Source organism: Elephas maximus, chromosome 5 (genome assembly GCF_024166365.1).
Source record: "Elephas maximus indicus isolate mEleMax1 chromosome 5, mEleMax1 primary haplotype, whole genome shotgun sequence".
Classification (NCBI taxonomy): Eukaryota; Metazoa; Chordata; class Mammalia; order Proboscidea; family Elephantidae; genus Elephas; species Elephas maximus.
This window is the reverse complement of record NC_064823.1, coordinates 87,971,513-87,977,827: the sequence shown is the minus strand read 5'-3', so window position 1 is coordinate 87,977,827 and position 6,315 is coordinate 87,971,513.

Below are 6,315 nucleotides of genomic sequence, written 5' to 3'. Positions count from 1 at the left end.
TTGTATTCACCAAAATCCATGAAAACAGAGCTTTCCCCCTTGAGTTTAGCAACTAAAGTCCAATCTCCAGTCCCCAGTTACACAGAGCAGGGAAGGTCTCTGCTGGGGACAAAGACCTTTGTAAGGAAGCAGAAGGAGAGTGCTAGGGCTCAGTTGCTGGGGAAGGAGTTAGAGAGGGAGGGCAAGTGGGGAGAATGCTGTGAGATGTGCGTTAGCATTGTGTGCTCTCCCCTGACCTGCCTTTTGATCCCTCCCACTTTGGCGAGTGTCTTAGTCATCTAGTGCTACTGTAATAGAAATACCAAGAGAAATTTAAATCCACCAGTCGCTCCTTGGAAACCCTATTGGGCAGTTCTACTCTGTCCTATAGGGCCGCTATGAGTCGTAAAGGACGCAATGGCAACTGGGTTTTCTTATGCTCTAAGGGTAAGCATTCCCACAAGTAATTTTATTGATTTTATGTAATCCTGTTGAAGCAGATAAAATTACATTTGAATAAAGAGACCTAGGTAACAGAATTAAGTAATTTGCCCAAGGTCACACAGTGGGTAAATTGTTAGAGATGTAAACTATATTCAGGTCCATTAGATTCCAAAGCCCATGGGATCATAATACCCTAGAATGCCTGCGATAATGTCCTACTGCTGTTGTGAAAAAATTACAAGAACTTTCGTGGCTTAATCACAGAGTTATTATCTTATAGTTCTGGAAAACAGAAGTCTAAAATGAGTCTCACTGGAGTAAAATTTAGATGTCAGAAGGCGTGTGTTCCTTTCTGGAGGCTCTAGGGGAGAATCCATTTCCTTGCCTCTCCCAGCTTCTTCCTACTTTGTTGCTCTTGTCTTTGCTTGTTGTTAGTTGCCAGGAGTCAGCTCAGACTCCTGGTAACCTCACGGACAACAGAATCAGATGTTATCTGATGCTGCACCATCTTCATGATCATCCATATGCTTCAGCCCATTGTTGAGGCCACTATGTATTTTAAGTTGCTTGCAACCTAGTGAACTCATCTTCTAGCCTTACACCGAACAATTGTCTATTGTGATCCCTGGGGTTTTCACTGGCCAATTTTTGGAAGTAGATCCCCTGCCCTTTCTTCCTAGTCTATTATAGTCTGGAGACTTCCCTGAAATTGTTCGCCATAGGTGAGCCTCCTGGTATTTGAAATACCAGTAGCACAGCTTCCAGGATCACCATACCACGCAAGCCACAACAATAGGAAAAACTGACAGATGGATGGTGGTTACTGCCCTTAGAAAGGAATGTATTTCAAACCATCAGACACTTGATTTAGCCCACAATGGAAGTGAAAACCTTGAAAAACCGGAGATTTCTAATTTATATAGAGATCAAATGTTTAATTTAAAGAAGAGATTAAGAATTGATACAGACATGGCACAAGAAAATTGATCTATGAATTTTATGATCCCTTAAATGATTTTAAAAGGGAACGAAAGATATTGAAACAAAGTAAATATAAGCCAAAGACCAAGAACAAATTAATAGTTCAGAATTAATGACAATATGTGATACTTCTGTTAGGTACTTACTTAGTCTTTTGAAACCTAATTTAACAAACCATTGCATTCAGAATAAAGATAATTATATATTGAGAAAAATCCTAAATTTTTACAATAAATGATCAAAGTTGCCTCCTCCCTACTTTTGCTATATTCTTCAGATTATTATCATGGAAAAAAGTACTTTAACTGAAGATAAATTTCATGAGCACTACTTTCTGGTTTAAAACAATAAAAGGTGTGTGTCTGGGTTATACCTTTTCACCATATTTATTCCATCTCTCCTGTACATAAACCAAAAGGCAGTCATTCCAACAGAACAAGGGAATACTGGACGTAGTTTAAAATAATAAAAGGTGTGCCTCTGAGTTGTATCCTTTCACCGTATTTATTCCACGTGTATGTTGAGCAAATAATCCAGAAACTGGATGATACTAAAGACGAACTCAGCATCAGAATTTTAGGAAGACTCACTAGCAACATGCAATATGAGACAAACCTGTTTGCTGAAAATGAAGAAGACTTGAAACACTTACTGGTGAAGATTAAAGACAATAGACTTCATTATGGATTACGCTGCAGCATAAAGGAAACAAAAATTCTCTCAACTGGACCAGTAAGCAACATCATGACAAAAGGTGAAAATGGCAAAGTTGTCAAGCATTTCACTTTACTTGGATTCGCAATCAATGCCCACGGAAGCAGCAGTCAAGAAATCAACAACATATTGCATTGGGCAAATCTGCTGCAAAGGACCACTTTACAGTGTTGAAAAGCAAAGGTGTCACTTTGAGGACAAAAGTGCACCTTTCCCAAGTCAATTGCCTCATATGCATGTGAAAGGTGGACATGAATAAGGAAGACTTACAAAGAACTGATGCATTTGAATTGGGTATTGGTGGAGAACATTGAATATACCATGGACTACTAGAAGAACGAACTAACCTGTCTTGGAAGAAGTGCAGCCGGAATGTTCCTTAGAAGCAAGGATAGTGAGATTTTGTCTCACTCACTTTGGACATATTTTCAGGAGGGACCAATCTGTGATATCATGTTTGGTATAGTAGAGGACCAGGGAAAAAGAAAAAGAACCTCAATGAGATAGATTGACCATTGAATTCAAGAGTGGGCTCTAAAATAGCAACTGTTGTGAGGATGGCACAGGCCTGGACAATGTTTAGTTCTGGTAATACATAGGGTTGCTGTGAGTTGAAAGCTACTCCAAGGCACCTAACAACAACAACAACAATGACATTAAATAACAGGTTATAAATTCCTGACCTGGAGGTTGAAATCTGGTTTTTGTTTGGTCAGTACAGTATTATATACATATACAGAAAATTGATTTTAATTTGCCTATTACAACATTCGATGTACTTCATCACTCCTTCGTCTTTATTTACATGACTTCCAGGGTGTTCTTCTCAACTTGTTTTCTGCCTACCTCTCTGGCAGCTCTTTCTCTGCTTCGTTTGTGTTTTCCTCCTTATCTCCATGACTTGTCAATGTTGGAGTGTCCAGAGCTTAGATACTCCAGTAGAACCTCTTTTCTACCTACGCTTATTCCCTTGGGGATCTTATCTAGCGTCATTATTTTAAACACCATATGTAACCATATTTAATAATTCCAAAAAGTGTAAGTCCAGCTTTACCATCTTCCCTGGAATCCAGACCTACAGTACCACTTCCTATGCAATATATCTTCTTGGATATCACACTTAACATGTACAAAATGAAGGTCCTGATACGTTGCCTCTAAACTTCCTTGGCTCATGGTATTTCCCAAACAAGGAAAGGGCAATACCTACCACCAGGTTCTTAAACCAAAAATCTGAGTACATTTTTACCCTCCCCTTTTCTCTAATTTTTCATCCAATTCATTAACAAATTCTGTTAACACTTACCTGTAAACTATATCCGTATTAGGAAAACTTCTCACCTTCTCCACTGCTACCAGCATCATCTTGTGTCTGAATTATTACAATTATCTCCAGATTGTCCTCTGTCTTCTTCCCCTGGCTCTTGTCTGTCTCCTTTCAGCAACGATTTGAATTATCTTTTTAAAATGGAAATCAGTATTTGCCAATTCTCTGCTCAAAACCAGTTGATCCAATCAGAGTAGTGTATTTTTACGCAAATAACACATACCTGCTTGCCAGCTGTTCCTTCATCCCTCCAGGTATTTTCATAAGTGCCACTATGCCAATTTTTTTTACATGTTGCTGTGAAAAAATTAACATAGCCCTCTTATGAAAGTACCTCACTGAGGGAAGGAGCGATTGGCAAATATATATAAAAGGTATGCATCATTTGTGTAAAAGTACAGTACACCTTCTCCCCCACACACACTCAATTTTTTTTTACAATTTTGTCAAGGTATCATTGACACATTATAAACTGTACATATTTAAATTGTTTTTTTGATGGAATTGAACATATTATACACTTCTGAAACTTTCACCTTAAAGATGATAATGAACATTTCCATCACCACCAAAAGTTTCCTTTTCTTCCCTATATTTCTCCCACCTATCATCCCTAGACAATCTTTGATCTGTTTTCTGTCAGTATAGATAAGTTTGCATTTTACAAAATTTCATATAATTGGAATTATATACTATATTTTTTTCTGGCTTTTTTACTGAGAAAAATTACTTTGAGATTTTTGTATTTATTTGCCTGAATCAAGACATAGTTTATTCATTTTATTGTTATGAGTAAAATTCCATTGTATGGATATATCACTTTTTTACTTCTACAAATAAAGGTAGCATAAAGATTTATATACAAGTCTTTGTACACATATGTGGATGTATTGTAGGCATATATTTTCATTTATTTTGAGTAAATAACTAGGAGTAGAATTGGGCTGTTTCAAATGGTGATACATTTTTATCATTTTAAGAAATCACTCATTTTCCAAATCTGCTGTACCATCACATTCCCACCAGCACTGCATATTTCAATTGTTCTGTATCTTCGCCATAACTTGGAAATGTTATTCTTTTTAATTGTAACCATTCTAGTTGGTAAAAGTGGCATTTCATTGTGATTTTAAGTTGCATTTGCCTAATGACTAGTGAAATCTATGTGCGTATTTGCCATTCTCTACAACTTTGCCATCTGTTTATCTTCTTTGACAATTTTTTTTTAAATGCACATTTTTATTGGGTTGTTTTTCTTATTATTGGGTTGTAAGAGTTCCTTATATTTTCTAGATTCAAGTCTTTTGCCAGATATGTGTTTTGTAGATATTTATGTCTAAATGTGACTTTCATTTTCATAATAATGTTTTCTAAAAATAAACGATTTTACTTTTCAGGTAAACCAATTATGGATTCTTGCCTTATTTTTAGTTTATGACTTGTGTAGCCTATTTATGAGGCATTTGTCAAACCAAAGTTACGAAGATTTTTTCTGTTTGCTTCTACAAGTTTTGTAGTTTTAGCTATTATATTCAGTGTTCTGAATATACTTATTTATATAGTATGAAGTAAGAGAGATTTTTTGCTTTTCTTTTTTTTTTTTTTTTTTCTTTTTTGCTTGTTTTGTTTATGGCCATTCCATTTCCTAAACAAATAGTATGCTTCCACTTCTCTTCCCAACCATTCGTGTTATAATTGTCACTCATGTTAATTGTACATTTAACAAGGCATGCATAATTCATTGTTATTATTTTTAAAAGTAATTTAGATTTTTCAGTGTTTTTAAAAAATAAGAAAATGGTGTGTTTTGTATTTACCCCCATGTTTATCATTTTCAATGAACTTTCTTTAAGAAGACAGATTTCCAAGTAGTATCATTTTCCTCTGCCTGAAAGACTTCCTTGAATATTTCTTGGAGGGCAACTCTGCTAGTGATTTATTCTTTCAGATTTTATATATCTGAAAATGTATTTCATTTTCATTTTAGAAATATATTTTCACTGGTTATTGAATTTGGCTGACATAGTTTTTCTTTTCTGATTTAAAAATATTTTCTGTTTCTCTTCTGGATTGCTCTTTGCATGGTCAAGCCTACTGTCATTCATATCCTTGTTACTTTGTACCTAATATGCTTTTTTCCTCTGGCTGCTTTTAAATTTTTTTTTTAATTGCTGATTTTAACCAATTATGATATGCTTTATTACTGTTTTATTCATTTTCTTTTTCTTATCATTTGTTGAGCTTCTTGAATATGTAGGGCTAGAGTTTTCATCAGATTTGGACATTTTAGAACCATTATTCATAAATAGTTTTCTTCTTCCACATTTTTAGGGGCTACAATTACATCTATAATAGAACACCTGAAATTGTACCAAAGCTAATTGAAGTACTCCTTCCTCTCAGTATTTTCTCTATTTATATTATTTTAGATAGTTTTTATTTCCTGTATCTTCTATGTTCAAGCTTATGAATCTTTTCTTCTTCAGTATCTAATCTGCTGTAAATTATACTCAGTGTACTTTTCATCAGGGATGTTGCAATTTTCAGATATTAAATTGGGTCTTTTTACTCATATTATGTCCCTGCTTACCATGTTTGTGCTTTTCTCTGTGATCATGAACATATGGAATATTACAGTAGGTAATTTAATATCATTGTTTGATAATTCTGTTATCTGTGTCACTTTTAAAGAAAATCACTTTTAGATCTGGTTAATTGATTTTTCTCATTACAATTCACATTTTCCAAAACTGGTAGTTTTTTATTGGATGTCAGACATTGTAATTTTACCTTTTTTGGAAGCTGAATATCTTTTATTCCTTTAAGCATTCTTAACATATGTTTTGCACGTCAGTGAAGTTACTATAACA